We start from the raw sequence: 24,679 nt of genomic DNA on the forward strand, positions 1-24,679 counted from the left end.
CATAAATAAACTTATATCCCAATTTTGGCTTTTATTCCAATTGTAATTTATAAGGATAAGTAACTTTGAGTATGTCAGGTTGAAGCTATTGTAATGGCATGTTGTCTTCTCATCTATAGACATTCTTCTAGTTTGATACTGATTTTGACTTTTTCTCTAAACTAATTGATCCTACATTAATAGTTAGTCATTTCCTTTCTGTTTAGTCATGGTCAATTTCATTGTTTTTGTTTTTAATAATATTTGTTGATCACTGTGACAAGTACCTTTTTACTCTCTTCTTTAAAAAATTAATTATGGCTTGCAATATAAGGGGCTGAGAAGGGATATATTTAAAAATGAAGATGATGTAAAAACAAAGGATATCCAACAAAAATTATAAATAAGTAAATAAATAGAATTTATAATATATAGTAGTTTATAAACCTTTGACTACTTTCATTCAGATAATATTTCCAATATTTTTTCGTTGTCCATCTTGTTCTCACTTTCTTAGTGAAATCACTGGGTAAGAATATATGATAAAAGGTTAAACTTTTTAAGGTAAGGGCTATTTTGTTTATGTTTTTGCATCATAAGTGCCAAGCACAGGCCCTTGGATCTGACAGTTGTTTAATAGATATTTGTTGAACTTGAGTTATTTTATGCCTTGACCTTATCAAGTTATGTTCTATGAATAACATCTTCCTCTACATTCTCTGCAATACATGCTCTGTGTGATACATCTCTGCAATTATCTTCTTGATTATCTTCATTATTTATTCTCCTAATGAGCATATGAAGGTAAAATGATCAAATACCCATTGAGATGATCTTTCTTTTTTTTTTTAATAGATTAATATTTTTGTTATAGTTTTTTATTTACAAGATATATGCATGGGTAATTTTTCAGTATTGACCCTTGCAAAACCTTCTGTTGAAATTATCTTTCTTGTTGCTTTTGAGTATATAATGAAATTAACTTTACTAACTTTCCTATTTAGCTCTCCAAGAAGGATATGTGATCCATAAGACTATTATGCCTTTATTTATGTTAAAATATTTTAATTATAATAAGAATTGTACCATTGTACCAATGAAATACCTTATTTCTTGTTTCCTATTTGTTCCTTCAGTAGTGTGCCAATTTGTTGGTTGCTGAGCAAGGATTTCACATTTGGAGTACTAATAGTTATATTAAGGATAAAATATCATCAGCAAACAGTGATGATTAGGACTACTTACCTACTGTGCTGCCATTCTGTCAAAGTTCAGTGAAAGAGCCAAAGTAGACCATCAAAAACTGAGACCCATTTTGTATTTATAGTCCTTTCTTGGATGCTACTGCCAAAGAATGTCGCTCAATGTCCAATCTGTTTTGTTTTTTTTTAATTAATTTTATAATTATAAAAATTTTTTTTGATAGTACATATGCATGAGTAATTTTTTTATAACATTATCCCTTGTATTCATTTTTCCAAATTTTCCCTGCCCTCCCTTTACTCCCTCCCCTAGATGACAGGCAATCCCATACATATTAAATGTGTTACAGTATTACCTAGATACAATATATGTGTATAAATCCAATTTTCTTGTTGTACGTTAAGAATTGGATTCGGAAGGTATAAGTAACCTGGGTAGAAAGACAGTAGTGCTAACAGTTTACATTCAATTCCCAGTGTTCCTTCTCTGGGTGTAGTTGTTTCTGTCCATCATTGATCAACTGGAAGTGAGTTGGATCTTCTTTATGTTGAAGATATCCACTTCCATCAGAATACATCTTCATACAGTATTGTTGTTGAAGTGTATAGTGATCTTCCAGTTCTGTTCATTTCACTCAGCATCAATTGATGTATTTATCCTGCTGGTCATTTCTTATAGAGCAATAATATTCCATAACATTCATATACCATAATTTACCCAACCATTCTCCAACTGATGGACATCCATTCATCTTCCAGTTTCTAGCCACTACGAAAAGAGCTGCCACAAACATTTTGGCACATACAAGTCCCTTTCCCCTCTTTAGTATTTCCTTGGGATATAAGCCCAGTAGCAGCAATGCTGGGTCAAAGGGTATGCACAGTTTGATAACTTTTTGGGCATAATTCCAGATTGCTCTCCAGAATAGTTGGATTTGTTCACAACTCCACCAACAATGTATCAGTGTCCCAGTTCTCCCACATCCCCTCCAACATTCATCATTATTTGTTCCTGTCATCTTAGCCAATCTGACAGGTGTGTAGTGGTATCTCAGAGTTGTCTTAATTTGCATTTCTCTGATCAGTATTGATTTGGAACACTTTCATATGAGTGGATATAGTTTCAATTTCATTATCTAAAAATTGTTCATATCCTTTGACCATTTATCAATTGGAGAATGGTTTGATTTCTTATAAATTAGGGTCAGTTCTCTATATATTTTGGAAATGAGGCCTTTATCAGAACCTTTAACTGTAAGAATATTTTCCCAATTTGTTACTTCCCTTCTAATCTTGTTTGCATTAGTTTTGTTTGTACAAAAGCTTTTTAATTTGATGTAATCAAAATCTTCTATTTTGTGATCAATAATGATCTCTAGTTCTCCTCTGGTCATAAATTCCTTCCTCCTCCACAAGTCTGAGAGGTAGACTATCCTCTGTTCCTCTAATCTATTTATGATCTCATTCTTTATGTCTAAATCATGGACCCATTTTGATCTTATCTTGGTATATGGTGTTAAGTGTGGGTCCATTGTCCAATCTGTTGAGATGATCTTCTCATTGGTTAAGATAGGTTTGTCTTTAGAAAATAGACACAATCTTTTCAACCTGGTGGAACATTTTAGATTTCATGTTTTGTTATCAAAGCTTTCAAAAACTCAGGGCAATCTCTGTACCACAATAATGTCTCAGAGTAGGGCATATGTGGACAGTCCATAAAACACAATGACACAAATAACTCTCAGTTCTATGGAATCTCCTAATGTTCTACATTTTCTTCTAAGACTCAGGTATGAAACATAAGAAGGATGCCAGATCAATAGTGATATTCTCTGGAAAATATACATACATAAAGACTATGGATTATTCATAAAAAGAGGAAGGGAATAGCATCTACTATATTTCATGCACTGTGCTAAGTACTTTCTACAACTGTTATCTTATTTAATCCTCCCAAGTCAGAGATGTGGATACTATTGTTTTCCCTATTTTATGTTTGAGGAGAATGAGGCAAACAGAGGTCTTATCTTGGATCACACAGCTAGTAAATTTCTGAAACTAAATGTCATAACCTGACAAAAGTATTCTTCAGCTGTGTGATTTTTCTTATGTAAATAGTTAGGATAAATTCTTTTAAGCGATTATTGATCTCATTTAGGAGGTTATGCAATAGTCTTGGGTTTGCTGCAATATCAACTGCAAATAGGACCAAGTGGGAGACCTCACCATTTATAGCAATATCTTCTACTTGGATTCTGCCCAAGATAGTGACTGTTAAAGTGACAAACACTTTTGCCAAACATGTCTCTGTTTATTAAGCTTCTTTTGATATTAATAATCAGAAATAAATTTCAATTAAGACTTTAATAAAATGAACAGAGGCAAAATATAATAGAAAAGAGTGCTGTAATAAAAAGTCATCTATTATATTTTGTACCTACTTTCTATCCACAAAATCCCCATAACAGTTCAGGCTCTCATGACTTCTTGCCTAGTCTACTGCAATCGTCTCTTAATTGGTCTTCCTTAATTCAAGTGTCTCCCCTTTCTGATCCACCCTTCAAACAGCTAACAAATTGATTTTTCTAAAGGGAAAAATTGATGTCATTCACCTTCTCAGGAAACACCAATGGCTTTCTACTACCCATAAACTCATATATAAACTCTTTGTCATTTAAAGTCCTTATTTTCACTTTTATTGCACATTATTGGAATTGAGCCAATCTATCCCTCTTACTGTTTTTCTTCATACATGGAATTCCAAGTTTTCTCTCCATACTTTTGCACTGTCCACTACCATCACCAACTGAGAAGCTGTTCAGTGCTTAACAGGTGAATGCGACCCTTTAGTAAGTAATTATAGTTATTTTATGATAGGATTTTAAAAAAAATCTCAATGTTTATTTTTTAAAGTAACTTTCAAGTTGTTAAGATATAAATACTTAGTAAGTTGTTTGGATTTAGTTACTTTATATATATAGTTCTTTTGACTTAAAGCTTTCACTAAAGATACTAAAGGTAAACCTGAGAAAAATGGGGAACCTTTGCCTCAGCTCTTAGTACCTTCTTGCTGAAGTCAATTTGTATCTATTTGTATAAACCTATTTTGTCTAAAAGTAGTTTCTCTGCTAGTTTACAAACTTCTTGAAAGAAGGGACTGTTTTTTACTTTTGTCTTTGCATCCCTAATGTGTAGCACAATGCCAGGCATGTAGTAGGAACTTAATAAATGCTTGTCAATTGATTAATTGAATATGTAGATTCTAATTTCAATTTTTTTCACTAACTTGTCGTGTGTGTTGAACAGATTGACTAGAAATAGATTTTTTAAAAATGTGATTCCCTTTCTTGACTCCAAAGTGGAGAACTGGGAACTCTGGATTCAAATTGAACAGGATTAGATTTTGGATTTCATGATAATTGGGGCTGTTAGGGGATGAAGTGAGCTGTTTTGAGGGATCATGGATTCCTCATTACTAGAGTGTAAATAGATTCAGAATGACCAGTTTTCAGTTTTTAGTAATGCTATAATGGGATTCAGGATTAGGATAATGTTTGGATTAAAGATAATCTCTAAAGTCTCTTATATCTTGACTATTCTGTGGGTCAGGAAACAACTTTATAATGTCATGGACAAATCTTTCTCATATTTTAAATGAATTTTTTTTCTTTGGGAACAGAAAATCGAATAAACTACATACCAAAGGATTTTTTGCAATTGATATTTTCCTAATCTAAAAGAGAGTCAGTAGAAAAAAGTCATTATTGAGAATCTGTAGTCTGAAGTAAATTAAAACATGATACATAATATTTCCATCTTTTAAAAAAATGGTATGGCTTGGTACCCTGGTTTGACAACCCACAACTAGCTTACAAGCACAGTCTTCACTGTGGATTGCTGAGTTTCTGAAATTTAAGAGCAGAGTTTGACATTTATACTCTGCGTGAAGTTATTTCTAGTCTGAGGACATTTTTATAAAGATATATAAAAAAATGCTGAGGTATGTACACAAATGTTCCAACTGAAAGCTTTATGATTTATGCTACCAAAATTCCATTATGATGTTTAAAATATTCAGCAATAATAAAGTCTGATAATTTTGACAGGAAATGATTTATGAGAACACAAAATGCATAAATTAAGAGATTTTGTTTATTTTGTTAGTCTTTCACTCTTTAATTGGTAAGCAAAGATATCTTCCCTGTTTTTACCACACATCACTTATGTACTATATCACACTTACTTTTATGTGATAGCCAAGGCATTTTAGTAGCAAAAAAACTTCAGTGGATTTATTAAAACAGTTACTCATTATACTTCAGTACCTCAAGCTTAATTATAATCTTACTTATTATACTTTGAAATTAGTATGAAAAAATATAGAATATAATGTAATTTAGGTAGAGAGGGCTATTTGGAGGCCTTCATAAAATTATTTAATAAAGTACTAAAATATGTAAACCACATATAATCCTATATATAATACACATAAAGGTATAATATATATATGCACCCGTACTTTATATAGAAATATAATACATGTCAAGGCAGATGGGATGGGAATGTGTAGAGAGGAGAGGGAAGGGACTCAGCCAGGGTCAATGACCTCATCTGAGGTCATTATTATTAAAGGCATCTCACTGATTCAGGATTAGAAGGTTGATAATAAAGCATCAGCAAAATATCCGAATAACATCATCCCTCCAGACACCCTCTGATCAGCTTCTATAGCTGGATATGGGTAATGAAAATTCTCACTAGTTTGGAGTGAAGGCAGCTTATATGTGGTTTTTTGAATCCTGGAATGGCTCTTAAAATAGAACATTAAGAATTTTAACAATAGGAATCGGAGACCTTCTTGGTCTTCATTTTTTATATGAGTAAATTGAGGTCCAGGAAGGATAAATGCCTTTTCCAAAGATCACAAAATAAGTAAATGGAAGAGCCAGAGCTAGGATCTAGGTTTTATGACCATTTGTTCAATGCTCATCCAGTTACTTCACATTGCCTTCTATCGTCTTTATAAGGAATCGACATTTTCTTTACTGAAGCCTTGATTCTTCAAAATTTTTCAGCCATATGGAAACATGCAAGCTAAGGGTGCAGTGTAGTATTGAATTGACAGTATTGAGTTGGGGAAGTGATGAAAAATGGTAAATCTTTTAGCATCTAAGAAAGCAATGTTTTGCAGGTCATTATTGCTGACCTTGGAAATGAAGAAAATGTCCAGAAAGCAGTTAAAAAAATTTTTCAGATCAGATAGAATAGAGGAAGTAGTTTCTAGGAACTTCCTCCAGTGATTGCTACTTATTTGAATGTGGTGTGCTATCTCGGCTTGCTTATGGATTTCTTGCTTGTAAGTCAACCTGAATTCAACAGTCTATGGTTGAGACTCCTAAAAGAGGCATTTGAATTAAGAAAGATCCGTCTTTTCTGCTCAGATCATTTGGCCAGAGATGGGGCAGAGTGGATAATTAGAAGGGAAGTCTGTGAAATCAGACCTTCTAGAATGGCCCAATTTATTGGAGGAATAGTAACAGAAACAAATGTTTTTTGTAGAAGATTAGATGCCATGAAAAAGCTGCAGTGTAAATAAACAAAACCTAATGATCATGGTAAAGAAAGAGAGGGAGTGAAGGAAATGAAGGAAGAAAAGGGGAAAAGAAGAAGGAAGGAAGGAAAGCAGACAGAAAGAAAAAAATACAGAAATACAAAAGAAAGAAAGAAAGAAAGAAAGAAGAAAGAAAGAAAGAAGAAAAAGAAAGAAAGAAAGAAAGAAAGAAAGAAAGAAAGAAAGAAGAAAGGAAGGAAGGAAGGAAGGAAGGAAGGAAGGAAGGAAGGAAGGAAGAAGGAAGGAAGGAAGGAAGGAAGGAGGAAGGAAGAAGAAGGAAGGAAGAAGAAGAAGAAGAAAGAAAGAAAGAAAGAAAGAAAAGAAAGAAAGAAAGAAAGAAAGAAAAGAAAGAAAGAAAGAAAGAAAGAAAGAATAAGAAAGAAAGAAAGAAAGAAAGAAAGAAAGAGAAGAAAGAAAGAAAAAAGAAAGAAAGAAAGAAAGAAAGAGGGGAGGGAGGAAAGAAGGAAAGAAGGAAAGAAGTAAGGAAGGAAGAAAGGAAGGAAGGAAGGAAGGAAGGAAGAAAGGAAGGAAGGAAAGAAGGAAGGGAGAGAGGAAGGAAGGAAGGAAAATTATTACATAATATTCAAGCAAAATAAATTCCCATTTTAATGTTGTTCAAAAATACTTTAAAAATATTCTGTATATTAGTCCATCATCTTTCTGTCATAAATGGGTAGCAGTCTTTCTTTTAATTATTCTCTAATCATGGTTGATCATTTGAGTGCTTAAGTCTTTCAGAACTGTTCATTTTTACATTATTAATCATATAATATTAATAGTTCTGGTTTTGTTCACTCCAGTCTTCATCAATTCATATGTCTTCTATTTCAAAGGGACCAAATTGTATGGACAAACGTGGACAAGGCCATAATAGGATATAGCAAGGTTGAATAATAATAATATTCCCCCCAATATTTATGGCGTATCTTTCTACCAACATAAGCAACTATGATCATAGGATCAGACTATAGGTAAATGTATTTAAGGACTTGAAGGTCTGATGAACTTTAGGAGAAAAGAGATGCTTTTTTTCCATAGCAAGTTGGCAAATACAGTCAATTAAGAAACACTCATTAGATGCTTATTGTGTGACTGTGCTAGGTACTGAGGATTTGTTACAAAGAAAGGCAAAAATAGTCCCTACTTTCAAGGAGCTCATATTCTATTAAGGAAGATAACATATAAATAACCAGCTACAACCAGGATATAAAGAACAAATATAAGTCATCTCAGAGGGAAAGGCAGTAGTAATTGGGGAATGTGAGAAAGGCCTTTAGAATTAACCCTCCTTGAAGACAAGGAATTATGAGGGCAGACAATATCTGTGACACTTTTTAAAGGGTGGTAACCCAGGCCTTTACAGGAAGCATTATTCTATGTTGGAAATCTTTAAGGTAATATCACTCACACCTTTGCTGCAGGTGGCAATTCTAAGGACAGTGATGGGCAAATAGTCTTTACTATCTTAAAAGAGTGTAGCAGCTACATTAAATCATAGCATCATGTTCTTTGTCAGAGGAACTAAGGATAAGGGAGGCAAAAGTATAATCTCAAGGTGGATAAGAGACTATACCAGGACCTAGATTAGCACAATGGCCTAAATCTTTAGGAAAGTTGCTATTTGAGCTGTCTCCTGGGGGCATGAATGGGAGTCTGTTCATAGAGTAATGGTCCAGTAGCCTAGTGGTGGTGAGCTAGTAAGTATTTAACAAACAACTCTCCAAAAGAAAATTATGTATGATACACTTTTAAGTTTAAAAGGTGTTATTAATATTTTCTTCATTTCTTTCTTAGTTGAAATCAGGAGTAGAAAATTACTGTCCACTTTAATTAAATTAATTTAAATTAAATTAAACCATTTTAAGTAAATAAAGTTTTACTGCATTTAAAATTATAAAAGCCATTCTTAACTTGTGAGTCAGAGCAGTAGCTATATTTGGTCTTTGGAATCATAGTTTGTTAATCCATGAATCAAGCCCTGATTCCCATCAACTTACTGGTTTCTAAGGTGTAAATGAAGGTTGATAAATATCTCTGTCTGATAGTAACACAAAATTTCAACTGGACTTTTGCAGTAGATGCAACATTTTACTATGAAGCTTAGGGGGAAAATTTACCCTAGAGATTCTTAATCTTTTTGTAAATGATGGCCCTTTTTTGGCTGTCAGATAAAATCTATGGATTCTATTCCAGGATGATGTTTTTAAATGTATAAGATAAAATACATGGGATTACAAAGGAAATGCATTCTATTGGAATGCAATGATCAAAAAAAATTTTTTTTAATATTTCATGAATTTCATGGCTTAGAATTCTGAGTTAAGACCAGACATCTATCATAGAAACTGATCAACAATTGTTCTACAAGATGACAATATAAACTCTAGACAGTTATGGAGCCAGATTCTAGAATATTTTTCAAAGAACTTAAAAAAAAGTAAAGTTATCCAAAGACTTTGAGAATTTTCCAAAATTCATCTTTATTTTTAAAATGGAAAAAGTAAATATCTACCTTTTATGAGAAAAATAACTAAATTTCTATTACCTCTTCAATTACTCTCCAGACTCTTTTATCTATGCATTCACAATTGATATTACAAAGAAGTTAGAGATGAGAAAGCTGTAGTGCACAAAACAGAATGGGAAAAAAAAAAAAGAAAAGAAAACTTCAAAAGTTTAATTTAGTACATTTTCATTTTGGAATAGAAAAATGTCAAAGCCAAGAAAAAATATATGTCTAAAAACGAGTTCAGTGATTTTAAATTCCCTTGAAATGTGGTATAGATTAATTTTAGAAATCCAGTCTGAATTGTTAGGCCAAAATAGGGTGAGTTGCTGTCTTTTTTTTCCATTTTAAAAATAAACCTTTTAAATAATATGTCAAGAAAACACCAAATCCTACCTCCTTCTCTGGTAACACTTTCTGATTTATGGCACCCAACAGTCAATTACCAGAGTGATGGCTATAAATATATATTACACACACTTCTGATTTTTTGGAGCTAACTGTGTCAATATTAACCTGACCAAATTAAGAGCAAACTGTCTCTTTTGTTCTTCCCACTCTTCACATAGAGAGCACAATATGGCTTTTGTCAGAGGTGCTCCATCATCTTGGCTCAAGGAAACTGTCAGTACAGTTTGGGATTAGTTATTCATGGGCAGATATCCTGATGGGTCTAATGAAGCCTTTCTGCTGACAACTCATTTGCTAAAAATACCCAACCATCACCAAGTATAAATGGGGAATATGGTTATGTTCCCATTGCTAGCCTTACAATGAGAGTAATTATTTTTTGATGAAAAGTCTAAGATTCAAGGGACAGGACAACGTTTATATCAAGGCCACTACTTACCAGTCATATTTGCTTTCTTGAATCTTTCCATTTGCTCACTGATAAACTTTATGACATATTTAAATTGGAAAATAATAGGGTAAACACCAATCTTAAAGCACACATGCCGAGCCAACAGTCTGTGTATGCCATTTGTGGAAAATCTACGCTAATTGCCAGAATCCCACCAATTCTTGAAAACTGATATACTTTGGATCTTTGGAGAGTCTGGAAGTAGTGTTGGTGTTGTTTTAAAAGTAAATAAAACTTTTCAGGTGATATGACTGAGGAAAAAAGTAAAAATTCATATTTCTAAAATTACCATGTTGCTTAGAGTAGGGATTCTTGATATTTTTTATGTCATGAACCCTGATATTAGTATAGTGAGACATGTGACTCCTTCTTAGAATAATGTTTTTAAATGTATAAAATAAAATAGACAAGATTATAAAGATAACCTATTATGGTGAAATGCAATTATCGAAACAAAAACAAATTTAAAATTAAGTTCAAAGAACATATGTTAGCATAAGTTAGAAGGGCAGAGCAGCTTATTAGAGAAAGGGCCAATCTTAGAGTAAGGAAGGACTAAAATGATATCCTGCCTTTGTAACCATGGGGAAAGTCATTTAACTTTATAGCTTAGTTTATTCCCTCCATGCTTATGATGTATTCCTTCCTTCCTTTCTTCTTTCCTCTTCATTTCCCTCCTTTCCCTTTCTTCCTTCCTTATCTTTACTCATTGATTTCCTTTTTTTCTGAGTGCCCATTCTCTTTAACAACTTTGTACAAAGTATCTGGTTTTTATTTCTATTTATTCTATGTGCATTTATTCCATAAATATTCTGTGTGTATATCTCTTCTGATAGAATATAACCTACAATTAGAAATTGTGAGCAAGAATTCTTACTTCTTTCTCTTCCTTCTTTTTCCCTTCTTGTTTCTTTCTTTTCTCTTTTTTCTTTCTTTTTTCTCTTCCTTCCTTCCTTTTCTTCTTTCTTTCTCACCCTTTTCTTTTTCTTTCCTTTGCTCCCTTCCTTTCTTTGTCTTGATAATATTATCACAAAGCATATGTGTCTAGCATATAGCAGACTTTCAATAAATGCTTGTAAATTGATCTGCAGTAATGAAGTAAGTCTCTATATGACCTAGCTATATACACTAATGAAAATCAGACTTAAATCCTCTCCTGAAATCAAAAGTCTATGAAAATATCTTTTTGCTCTACTTTTTAGGATGTATAAAAATAAAAAGTAATAATTGCTTTTAAGAATACTGGGTATCCCAAAAATTTTATTGCATTTTTTTAACTTCTTAAAGCTTAAAACTGTACTAAGACTTTTGACAGATCCCATTAAATCTAATCAACTACTTTCTTGTAGTTTACTTAAAAAGCTGCATCTCCTAGGCATTAAATAAAAAAAAATTGCTAATAATATGGTTACTTTGTATACAGTGATTTTATACGAATTTTGGATAATTAGTAAATCTCAAATATGTTTTAAGTCATATGAGCATGAGTAAAAGGGAGAACCTTATATTCAGATAAAAATATCTACATGAGTAGTATGCCTCAGAAATATGACATTTAAGTATATATGTATATGGGGATATATGTGTGTGTCTGTGTATTATCAATTGAAATTCATACTTAACCAAACTTAGAGTGGCATTTTAGGAATGAATAATGGACTATATATTAAAAAGAAAGATTAACCAAGTGACTTGAAGGAAGGAGAGGAAGAAAGAAACCCTTCTTTAGATTGAATTTTCAAGATATTAGAGAAAAGCATTTAGAGGTCTTCTATTCTTCGGGTATATATAATCTCCCTAAGCCTGTCAATTTTTTTTTCTTTGCATTGACTACTCTTGAAATACAAATACCTCAAATTAGAAACATTCCTACTAGTTATATCCAGTCTTCTAATAAAATCCTTATGCCAATCCAAATCAGAATAACCCTTTGCCCAAGTAAAGCTTAATTAGACATCCTTAGTCATTATCATCTCATACAAGTAGTAGTAAGAACAGGTATTTTACAGAATCACAGAATCTCAGAATCAGTAAGTAGTCTCCCAAATCAACTATCCCAAAGTTAGGATGTGTAAAACAAAACAAATAAAGAAAGAGAATTGCTGTATGAAAGGATAACATGATTTCCAGATGTGTATTTAATTCAATTAAAGAAGACTCTATTAGCACTTGTATTACTCTGGCAAAGACATATTTTGGTAAGATATGACCTCTCTCCCATGAAGAATATTACTTTATGACCCAATACTTAGAATGTAATTCCATTTGCCAAAATTTGATTTGATAAGAAGTTTTTCAAGAGTAAATCTGTTTTTATTAAAGCAGTCAGTCAATATGAATTTACTAATCGCTTACTATGAGGAGATATATAACCTATCTCTGGAATTGAAGGTTAGAGATCCCAATGAGGAATGAAAACAAGGTTTTTCTTCCTAAGACCTGCTTTCCATGAAGAATGAGCTAGCCATGGTAAGAATTTTTCTGAGAACCATAGCAGTGATAGGAAAGTACTTGCTAAAGGAACCTCTGCTTAAGAGTGCTCCTAAGCACCTGCTATGAGAGACAAGACTCAGTATTACAATTCTTCAGGACTTTATAACTTGCCATGCAGGATGCTGTAAGTTAAATGTAAGTTAAGAACTGTGCTATATTTCTTATACTCTTTCACTCACTTTGTAGGAGGAGTGGTCACAGAAGAATTAAACAAATGGAAGATATCTTCTAAAATTTTTGGTTTCCACAAAAGCCAAAAGGCTTTGAGGTTGGCTTGGGCTAGGACAAGTTTTGTCCATATAAGTGCATAATAAATGTTATTTCATCTATTTTTTAATTCCCCTCACTGATTCTGTCAAAAAAATATTACAAAGTATTCCCATCTGATCCCTCAAGAGGCCAATAATGTGTGATAAAGACTTGAAAAAACATAACTGTTTCTGGGAAGAGGAGGAATCTTCAATAAGTGAGTAGTTTTGATCTAATTTTGATTGAAGAAATCTGCACTAACCACCCCTTACACTAAGAAGGTAGAGAGATAGACAAATACACAGACAGATGGATGAATGGATGGACCAATGCATATATAGATGGATACTCAGACAAACAAAGAGATAAATCATTTGGAAATGACTTACCATGAGCCAGGCATTATGTTAAGATAAGCACTGGAAATACAAATACAAGCAGAAAGAAAAAAGTTCTTCCTTTCAAGGAGTTTATATTCTAAGGAGGCAAGACAATACATAAAATGGAGATGGAAGGTTTGCCCATCAGTAGGTATCTGCACAGGAACAAGGTCCAGAAGTCCTGGGAATCACTGGCTGAGCCAGATTTGGAGTGAATACATTTGATACACGTGTTTTCTCAAATGGTGGTCTGAGGCTAAACCACCAGAAGAGGGTACTAGAGGTGGAGCTATGACCATTGTTAAGAATGCTGTTGAGCTGAGGTCTAACTAGGTCTAGCACTGAGAGTGAGTATGGTTACTTGGAAATTTGGAATTCATGGACAGAAGCTTGCTTGTTCAATGAGAATAGAATAGCCCTGAGTGTTTTTCTTGATTCTTTTCCTCAGTGTGCCATAGCACTTATCCCAGGATCAGATGTTTTATGGAGGATAGAATTAGGTGAGTGATTAGCAATACTATTTGTAGGTTAAGTCTGTATTCATATACAGCATTTCATTTATGCCTAATAGATATGGTTTGTATATTTTAATCATTTTTATTTTTTATATTCACCACCATCTATTCTTTAAGGTCACTGTTAAGATTTGGCAAAAATCATACCCAAATTCATATTTTCAAGCCTATTCTGCACCTCAAAAATGATTCTGATTTTTACAATTTTAGCTCTAACTCTCTAAAATGTATGAATGAGACTAAAATTGAATTTTCTCTCCTGAATGACTCTGCAACTTGCAGAATTTTCCCTCTCATAGGGAAAGCCTGTAGAATGGTATGATTCTTTCTCAGCCATCTTTTTAGGCAGCAGTCATATTTCTCATGAAAGTGTATACATAGCATTTCTCCTAATTATAACAGGAATTAATCAAATTAGACATCTGTAATAGAATTTCACAGCTAAGAAGAGCTTTAAGCACAAAAAAAGGGTTTAGTGAAGGAGGTTAAGCAACTGCAAGAGGGATAATAGTACATCCTGGAATTCAAGAAATCTTAAAGTTTTTCTCACTTTGTCTTTAAAAAGCTACATAGACTATGGAAAGTCATTTAACTATATGAATCTGTTCCCTTTTAAATAAAATAAGTGAGGTTGGATTCTATCAGTGGATAGGTTTGATAAAAACCAATGATTTTGTTAATGTAAGAAATCTATATTGTGAAACTCACTCCATGTAATGTAAACTGGCAACTAATTTTTAATGGTGTTAGAGAATTGTATGAGGCAGCAAGGTGGCTTAGTGGATAAAGCAGTGATTGTGAGTCAGAAACAGAATTTAAATCTAGCCTCAGATTCTTACTAGTTATGTGACAGTTAATCCCTGCCTGCCTTAATTCCCTCAAATGTAAAATGTGGCTAATAACAGCACCTACCTCACAGGTTTGCTGTGAGGAAAAAAAATAGAAAATTTATAAAGTGTTTAGTACAGTGTCTGGTACATAGTAGGTGTTCCCTTCTCCCTTTAAGGTTAAATGGCTTGTCCATTACCATACAGCTAGTATGTGTCACAGGTAGGACTTGAATCCAAGTCTTCTTGATTTCAAGGTTGACATTTTTGCCATGATATCACATTCCTTCTTAACATAATATTTGTTATTGTTTCACTGTTTTTCAGTCCTATCCAGTTATTCATGACTCCAATTTGGGGTTTTCTTGGCAAAGATATGGTTTGTCATTACCTTCTCCAGCTCATTTTACAGATGAGGAAATTGAGGCAAAGAGAATTAAGTAATTTGCCTAATATTATATAGCTAGTGTCAGAAGTCAGATTTAAAATGTTCCTAACTCTAGGTCTGGCACTCTCATCACTATTCCAACTATCTGCATAATGTATTAGTTTAATTAATAGAAGCACGGTATCAAGAAAAAGAGAATATGGCTCTACTGTGCTCAAGCTGGTCTGACCACACTTGAAATAAGATGTTTAGTTCTAGTTGCCCCACTTTGGTAGTACACTGACAAACTTTAACACAGCTAGAAAAAGATATCTAGAATGGGGAGAAATTTGGAAACCATAATACACAAACAGCACTTGAAGCAATTGGGGATATTTAATATGAAGAAAAGAAGTTGTAAACATGATAGTTGTAGTCATGTAGTCGGAAAGCTGATATCTAGAAGATATTTGTTCTGGACAATACTAGAATGTTACAAAGAAGCTTATTTAGAATTGAAGAAAAACCTTCCTAACATTAAAAGCAGTCCAAAAGTGTAATGAACTACTTCAGAAAATAAAGAATTTCTCAAAATCTTCATGTCAGAACTGAGCAACTGTCAGAAATATTTAGAGGGAATTTTTTTTCTAAGTTAGACTAAATGTCTTCTAAGGTTCTTTCCAACTCAGAATCCGCTACATAAAGAAAATGACTTTTAAGTCCTTTTTAACTGAAAAATTCCATACTTCTGCTTTCTTGTGAAATCTTAAAAAAAAAAAAAACTAAAACTAAAAGCTATCAATCCCTCTCCCAGACAAGTGATTCTTAGTTATGGATTATATTACTATATGCAATCGTGCCACAAAATAAAGGAAGTTTTGAATCAGTTGGAGTGGGAATTTTTTTTAAAGGATAAAATTATCTAGGAAAAAGAGTTTTATAAACTCTTGGGGAGACTGAAATGCTGGGAAAATACTATCCATGCATGCTCAGCAAAGCTAGTTTGATGGCTGAAGTTAAACAGATTCAAAGGGAAACAACATAACAGTGTCAACATGGTACCAAAATCATAGACTTGGCCTATTAGAGAACAGAGATACAAAACAGCTGCCACATATTCTGGAATCTCAAGGATTTTCCATGTTCAGCTTGATAGGAGGTTTGATTTATCCCACTTTGTTAAGCATAGTGATGATTTTATTATAGTTAATAAAGACAAATAGCCTAATTCTTCCTATGATCCAGTCCTGTTACGTTAAGTGTATGTAATATCTAGGTAAAGAGTGGGGAGGGGCCATATATTTAACCCAGAACCTAAACTGTTATAGCCAGTGAGGGTTAGGTAGCATCCATCTTTGCTATTCAAAGCTTCCAGCAGTTCTTATGTCAAAGGCTCCTGCTGAGACAGAGGGAATAGGGGAGAAAACAGACATCAAGGGTTCAGTTAACTGCTGGGTTGAGTCTCACGGTTTAAAAAATCATTTTTCTGTTTCAGATTTTTTCCTTTATTCTCAGTTCTTCTGGCATTCAGCCTAGAAGGCAATCTGGAATTCCAATATGCTGATGACAAGATGGCAAATCTAACAATAGATAGTCTATAATGGATTTCTGTTGAAAAATATTGTTATTTGCTTCATTTCCCTTTCTATGAATTCTTGCAACACTTATATTGTCTCAAATTTTTCTCTAATAAATTTTTCTGTGTTAATCTTAGTAGACAGTAAGCAGGGCATGCCTTCTGTTTATTTCATTTTTCTCATAATAATCTAACACAATCAAGAATACATAGAAGTACATTTATAAATTATTGTTAAATAAATGAATGTCTTTCTAATAATAAATTGATGATATGATACTAACTGCATCAATCAGTAAACATTTATTAAGCACCTATCATCTACCAGGCACTGTGCTAAGCAATAGGTGTATGAAAAGAGGTACAAGACAGTCTCTGCCCACAATGAGCTTATACTCTAATGGGGAGGAGTCAATATGTAAATAAATATATGCAAAACAAGGAGATAATTAACAGAAGGCAGGCTATTAGAATAATTCAGGGATGAGGTGATAAGGATCTGTACTGGAGTAGCTACAGTCTCAGAGGAAATTAAGGGGCATATATGAGAGATGCTACAAAGATGAAATCAACAGGTCTTGGCTTTGATATGATGGGTGGAAGACACTGAAGAATTTGGAATGACTTCTAAGTTGCAAGCCTGAGATACTGGGAGGAAGGTGTTGTTCTCTATAATAATAGAGAAGGTAAGAATCAAGGAGAGTTTTGGGGAAAGATAATGAATCCTATTTTGGACATATTGAGTTTAAAATGTCTTCTGGAATCTAAGAGGTCTGAAAGGCAGTTGGAGGTATGTTTGGAGGTTAGATCGTTTGAGGCAGGATAGGTAGATTTAAGAATCATCAGTATAGAAATGGTCCTTAAGTCCATGGAAGTATAAATCATGAAGAAAAAAAGGAGGACAGAACCTTGGTGAATACCTTTATTTAAAGGACATGATCTGGAAGAGAATGCAGCAAAAGAGACAGAGAAGGAATGATCAGATAGAAGGAGAATCAGGAAAAAAACCCTGAATCTTCATACATTATAGGGCCTCCTCAATGAAATCCTTGTTTACTCAAAAGAGGCAATTCATACAGGAAAAATAAAATGCATGGAAAACATCTACTGTATCGTATAGCTAATGGCATGCAGTAAGAAAAGCGGTCTATTACGTTCCTTCATCAAGATAGGTATCTGGAATAGATACTGAAGATGAACAATGAACTGGGTTATCATTCAGGAAATATAATTGAAAAAATTAGTTGTGTAGCAAGTATATTCATAACATATGAGTGGCCCAAGTTCTTAACTGCTATCTACTAAATGAAAAAAAAAAGATTTAAGGAAAACCCCTCAACACATCAGCTAGATTTGTAGAATTTATGACAGAACATGAACAATAATTAAACAGGATGAGCAAGCAGAGAATAGGTTGCAATCTACACCTATAGAGGGAGCAATGAAATGATAGAGCCATTAAATGATTTAAATAAAATAAATAGAAAATTCTAACATCAATGGCTTCTGAGTCAAACTATCAGTTTAATTTGTCATATTTGCCCCAACTTTTAACCAGCACATAAATTACCAAGTACCTGCAACTGAAAATTAAGTTGTATTTCCAACTGAGTAAGTTTGAACAGATCAATGAAGTTTTCTATATATGCTACATTTAACTCTCTGCTTATAAAGAATGGGATGGTAGGTGAGAAAAACACCATGGGATTCTGAGGAAGGTTTGGGAGAAGGGATAAGACAATATCTCTTTTCTTCTTTTCTCTCCATTCCCACCTTCCTTCTTTTCCTTTAAATAAGTATTTTCAAGACCTCTGAACTTTCCCAGAGAGCAAGATATATCTTAGCCTCAGAAAAGTGACAATAGAGTTAGTATTCATCCCACTTTTGAGAGAAGCCCAAAGTTTTGTTTTTTTTTTTACTATAATAGGTCCTCAGTTCCCCTAGCTGCTAAACTGCAGAAAAGAATTACTGCAAAAACTGTAAGAATTTTCTTCTTCCCTCACAGAGTTTGCATCAAATTTAAAATGTCTTATATGAAATAGAGCAATAAATTACTCTTTTAGACTCCCTATTTGGATATCATAGACTCAGGGATCCAGAATTGGAAGGGAAATTTAGAGATCAATTAATTCAACTCTCCTCATTTTAAGGATTTGGAAAGTGAGGACCAGCTTGGGTAAATAACTTGAATCCAGGCCCTCTGACTTCAAATTGAATGCTCTTTCTACTGTAGCATACATATCACATCTCTTATTATAGAAATACATAAGTAAGTGCAGCTACAAACTGACACAATAAAAACACCAAAATGGACAATAGTACAAGGTGAGTAAAACTTTCCAAGTTTGGGTTTATGTCCCTTTACAATATTTAAGAGCATCTGATTTCCTGATTCACATGTTGTAGATTACATTCATTGAGCACATTAGTGAAACTTGATCCAGCATCACCTTCTCCTTGATTCTCTTCTCTCCTGGTTCTCCTCCTATCTAACTACTCCTCTGTCTCCTTTACCAGATCCTCTTCTGCATTCTGCCTTTTAATTCTATCTGTTCTTCAAGGTTTTGTTTTTGGATCTCTTTCTCCACTTCCTCTATATTACTTCACTTGGTAATTTCATTAATTTGCTTAGATTTAATCACTATCTCTATACTGATGATTTTCAGATCTACCAATTGTTCCCCCATCTCTCTGTTGAGCTCTTTCACCAAGCTTGTACCTCTAACTGCTTTTCCAAGGCTTCTAATTGGATGTCCAATAGATGTCTGAACATGACTGAAACAAGCCTTATATGTGCTGACATATTTATATAGTAGCATTTTTTATGGTAGCAAAAAAATCAGAAATAAAGTAGATGCTTATTGATTGGAAAATGGCTGAAAATTGTTGTTTATGAATGTAATCAAATTATTATTGTGCCATAAGTAATAGTAAGTATAAAGAATTCAGAGAAATTTGAGAAGACCTATTTAAAATGAGAAAGAGTGAAGTAGAACCACACGGACAACACACAAGACTACAATAATGTAAATGAAAATAACATTAAAATGAAGCCAGCCTCTGAGTAATTGTAATGTCCAAACTTTGGGGCCTAGGAAAAAAAATAAGGAAATGTGCCTCCTTCGTTTTGGTAGAGTAGGATGGATTATTGGGTGTAGAATGTTACTTGGAGTATCAGATGTGTTCATCGAATTGGTTAATTTTTAATTTTCTATGAGAGGACTCACTGGGTATATGGGTAAGGCGAGGGAGAGGACATAACCAGAAATGAATACGATAAGAAAAATATGAATATATATTTGAATGAATGAATATTAAAATGTATTAGTAAAAGAAAATCTTAATAAGCTCCTTATCTATCCAGTTCCAATAAAATCCTAATTTGCTACCCTTTAGTGCAGGATTCCAAATTTACCCATTTAGATAATATGGTCCACAGGACAAATAATTGTTATTTTGTACTCCTAGCTTTTATTTGAATTATTGTTAATCATCAAAAAGTAGACAAAAATAAGTTCTTCTTATCAAAAAGTCTCATATATAAATGATTTTGCATTTTAAAGAAAAAGATCCACTATATTGATAAGAGGCAGTGGCGTGGAATTGTGTCTAGGCAGCTGACCTCAAGACTAAGAAAACCTGGGTATAAGTCCTATGACATATTGTTATATGACCCTACCATAATATTTTTTGTTTATTTCTTAGAGCACTCAAGAATTTCAGATAAATTCTCTCCTTGCTAGTGGTTAACATACTACTACCTAGATCAAAATAGTAAAAAGGAGCTAATAACTAAAAGTAATAATTAACATTTTAAAATATTTAAAGTATTATCTCATTTTATCCTCACAGAAATCCTGGGAGATAGGTGCTATTATTATCCCTACTTTACAGATGAGCACACTGAAGTAGACTAAAGTTAAATAAATTGCCTGGAGTCCCACAGTTTGTAAGTGTCTGAGGGAGGATTTGAACTTGTGTGCTCTTGACTACAAGTCCCATGCTCTAACCACCACAGAAAGTTGCTGTTATTGTTGCCTAATAGCGTCTGATTCTATATGATCCCATATACAAAGTCCAAAGGGTTTTCTTGGCAAAGATAATGAAGTGATTTACCATTTTCTTCTTCAATGTATCCCATTTTACAGATGGGAAACCAAATCAGATAGGAGTGAACTTATTTGCCCAGGATCACACAACTAGTGTCTAAGATTAGATTTAATTCAGATTTTCCTTATTCTAGACTCAATGCTCTTCCAATGTACTGCCACTTGCCGCCTATTAAAGAAAAAGAAAAAGTTGTTTTCTAAAGTTCTAATAGACTAAGTCATTGCTTATGAAGACTTACCATGCAAAACAGAAGTAGGAAAATAAGCAACAACAAACAGAAGTGGCCCCAAACCATTGGTAATAATAGATCGTTAAATAGCTACTTTTAATTTCCCTGGTTTAAGATTCCTGGAGAATTGGGATTGAGATATATTGACAATTAATTTCTCAAGTTAACAATGGGAGGATGAATTTGGGTTGGGAAGTTCTTCCTTGATGGTTGGGGATATTTTCCAGTCAAATAAAGAAGGGCATAGTAGCCATCTTAGAGATTGAATTCATGATGATGATGATAATGATGACATTTAATGTTGTACTTTAAATATTTCAATGCATTTTAGCAGAGTGTCCCAAAAGTCTTAGTGAAGCTTTTAAAAGCCTAAGCTTAAAACTGCACTACGATTTTGGAGACAAAAGCTGCATTGACAAGCTGCATTTTAGCTCATTTTGATTCTCACAAAAAACTTATGAGATAGACACGACAAGTATTATTAGCCTCACTTTATGGCAAAAAATTTAAGGCAATATAGAATGTAAAAGATCATTGCTTCTGGAGTCAGAAGGTCTGGATCAAATACTATCTCTGACATTTCATTATAGGTGTGAACTTGGGAACCTCAACTCTCTCATCTATAAAATGAGGGAGAGTGTTGGGATGAATGGCCTCTGAGTCCCTTCTAATTCTTGATCTAAGAGTGAATGAAATAAATCAGTATTTCAAAATTTACTGCTATTAAATAAAAGTCAAGAGTTGGAATTTTTGAACTTAGACTTCTTTTGACTCTTAAGTCCAATATTCTATCTCATACATCATCCTGTTACAAATCATCCCAACAGCTGACATATTGTGAAGCCATGGCCTAATGGAGCATCATTGGATACAAAACAATTGTTTCCCAAGAATGATGTTTGTAAATCTTTGAAAGCTACAGAGCCTTTGAATTTTAATTGTTCCATGCAAGACATGACACTTGCTTTATTTGGTCCTTTTAAAAAAAACAAAAAAACTCTGTGAGGAAGGCAGAACAAACCATGCCATTGTACAAGCTACTTCCCACTCCCAAGCCTCCATTCTTGGAATACACACCTGCCTCAACTATGCCTCTTAAATCACCAACTTCCTTCAAGGTTTAGCCAAATTGCCTCTTCTTTCACAAGTTTTTTTTTTTTTTACTGATTCCTCCATTACTAGTGTTTCCCCCTAAACTTATTTTTGATTTAAATTTGATTTATTTTATATTTTCTATATTTACTTATCTGTGCATTTGTTACTTCTTTCCCTCACTGGAATGTAAGCATAGTGTTGCACATATAGTACATTCTCAATAAATATTTATTGAGTTAAACTGAATTACATCCCCATCTGATCTTATTCAAGTTTCTGTAGGAAATCTTCCTTGGTTCCCCCATAGTACTAGGCCCTTCCCTCTGAGATGACCTTCCATTTACTCTGTTTATATTTCTTATATGTAAAATTGCTATTTTCATGTTCTCTTTCCCATTAAACCGTGAACTTCCTGAGGGCAGGGAACATATTTGTTTTGTTTTATTTTGTTTTGTGTGTTGATATTTGTTTGTTTTTGCCTTTCTTTGTATTCCCAGTGCTTGTCTCAGTGCTGCTGACTGACTGACAAACTGCCAGAAAAGGACACTGAACATCAACAAAATTAGGTTGCTTGTTAAAATGATAATTTCTACTGGTCAGTAGCAAAACTATGATTGAAACTGAAGTCCTAAGACTTCTGGATTAGAGTTCTTTTTCCTGTAACATATTTCCTCAATGGTTCATTAAGTTAAAGCTGAGTACTATGTGTTGTTATGGTGAAACGCAAAAATTTTTTTTTTAACTTATTCAATATTTTCTCTCCCATAGATGTGTTAATTATTTCTCTCTTATAAGCAAAGATGAAAATGAAGTATTGACTATTATCTTTATGACATTCATAAATTCGCACATCTCAACAAAAATACTTTGTAGTCTCAGTATTTACCAATGTAACTTTACAAACAGACATTTAAAAAGTCAAGAAAAGTAGGATTTCAATCACCCTCAACTTTTAAGAAACTGAATGGAAGCAAAAACAGTGCACCTTTTGGGACATTCTAGAAAAACTACTGGTAGAGAAAGGCAATAAACCTCTGATCAATTGTGAGTCCAGTTTTAGTCCAGCAGAACAGATGATGAAATAAATTTTCCTTCTCTCTCCAGAAAAGTGGGAACAAAAAGTATGGAATGCTGTATCCATTCCCGGGCATACTTCCTTCAGCAATTGCTTTTACTTAACAAATTTTCATTGTTTCTGAGAAGGTTCAAGGGGAATCATGGTGAATCAGCAAATGTCTTACATCAAAACAAAAGGAATTGCCAAAAACTTTTGTTAAAATAAATATTGGGAAGGAAGAAATAAGAATATATTGTTAATTTTGGACAGTAGTTTACAAAGTACTTTGGACTGTCAATAGACTATGTCTAATCTATTTTCCCTCTGCTACTTCCCTCTGCTATAGGAAATGGCCTATAGTTGACCTGACATGCTGGACCTGGCATCAAGATCAACTTCTACTTTTGCTATTTACAAGTTGTGTATTCATGGGCAAGTCATCTCCCTCTATCAATGTCAGTTTCCTCCTCAGTAAAGATAAGGATAATAATACCTGTAGCATATACCTCACAAAGTTATTTTCAAGTTCACATAAGAGAAATCAAGCATTTTGAAAAAATGAATGCTATTTATTATTATTACCAGAAGAAAAGATATAGTTGTCAGTCTCCAGAAAAAAAATCAAATAACCATATTTCCGAATGAGAATTAATAAATAACTTTGCTGTGGAGAAAAAATAAAAATTGCTTTTGAAGTATCTCTATTTGGGGTTTTTTCTAATTTGTTTAGGTTAAAAATGAGTTATCAGAGGCAGTAGGTATTGCCAGAGAGATGTTATAATTTTTACCTAGTGCTGCCATCACCAAGGCTCATTCCTCAACTCCTAGATGGACTGTGATGGTAGTATAGGAGATTGTCTGTAAAATGTGTCTGAATTCCAAAATTCTATAAATGGGAGCTAAAAGGGAGGTGTGGTGATTCAGTCCGCTACACCTCCCATGTCATTCCCTTTCTCACAGAGCCCTACTGAAATTGGTCATTAAAAACAGCACTTGTATGTGACAATCAAGATGCAATTTCTTGAAGAGAAGCCTTCAAACAAAAGGAAGAAAAATATGACCAAGAATGTGTTTATTTATAGGCCATCTATAAGCAGAAACCACAGTAAAATGGTTCCCTATTAAAAATGTTTTCCTTTTGTTTAAAAGATAAGGGATTCTAGTTGAGTTTCCAGTTTGATTAGCTGAAGATACCTTGGAGTTTCTTCTCAAACACTAGACATTCTTGAGAGGTGCACAGATGATTACTCACATCAAGATCAATATTGAATCATCAGTAGTGCCTGACTTCATCAATGACAGACTAGTAAGAGCTGACTGGAAAAGTATTCAGGCAACTTAGGTGTGGTACACTAGACTCCTCAGAAATATACTAATACCACACTTTAAAATCTGACCAGAAGCCATCTCCTTTAGCAGCATAGCCTCAAGTATGAATTGATATGCAACAATTCATATTCTGCAAAATAAATCCCATGCAAACACAGTAATGCAAAAACACATTTCCTGCTGTCAAGAAAATTTCTGGCAAAATTAATCAACCATTCATCCATTCAGGCTCTTTGCATACCCTTTTGTCAAAGAGGGAATACTAAGAGATTTCTTTCCTCTTCCACGCACT

General features: G+C 33.4%; 1 protein-coding gene and 1 long non-coding RNA gene across 3 annotated transcripts in view; one reads left to right on the forward strand and one right to left on the reverse strand.

Annotated features, from left to right (window-relative positions):
• The window catches only part of LOC141549996 (uncharacterized), a 42,992-nt gene extending 19,234 nt beyond the window's left edge, over positions 1 to 23,758 (forward strand). Inside the window, exon 4 of the long non-coding RNA XR_012484479.1 lies at positions 23,405 to 23,758. This is a non-coding gene — a long non-coding RNA (uncharacterized LOC141549996). The remainder of the gene's footprint in view (positions 1 to 23,404) is intronic.
• PRUNE2 (prune homolog 2 with BCH domain) overlaps positions 1 to 24,679 on the reverse strand; it is a 226,761-nt gene that overhangs the window by 104,609 nt on the left and 97,473 nt on the right. The gene's annotated exons all lie outside the window — the stretch shown is intronic.

Source organism: Sminthopsis crassicaudata, chromosome 1 (genome assembly GCF_048593235.1).
Source record: "Sminthopsis crassicaudata isolate SCR6 chromosome 1, ASM4859323v1, whole genome shotgun sequence".
NCBI lineage: Eukaryota > Metazoa > Chordata > Mammalia > Dasyuromorphia > Dasyuridae > Sminthopsis > Sminthopsis crassicaudata.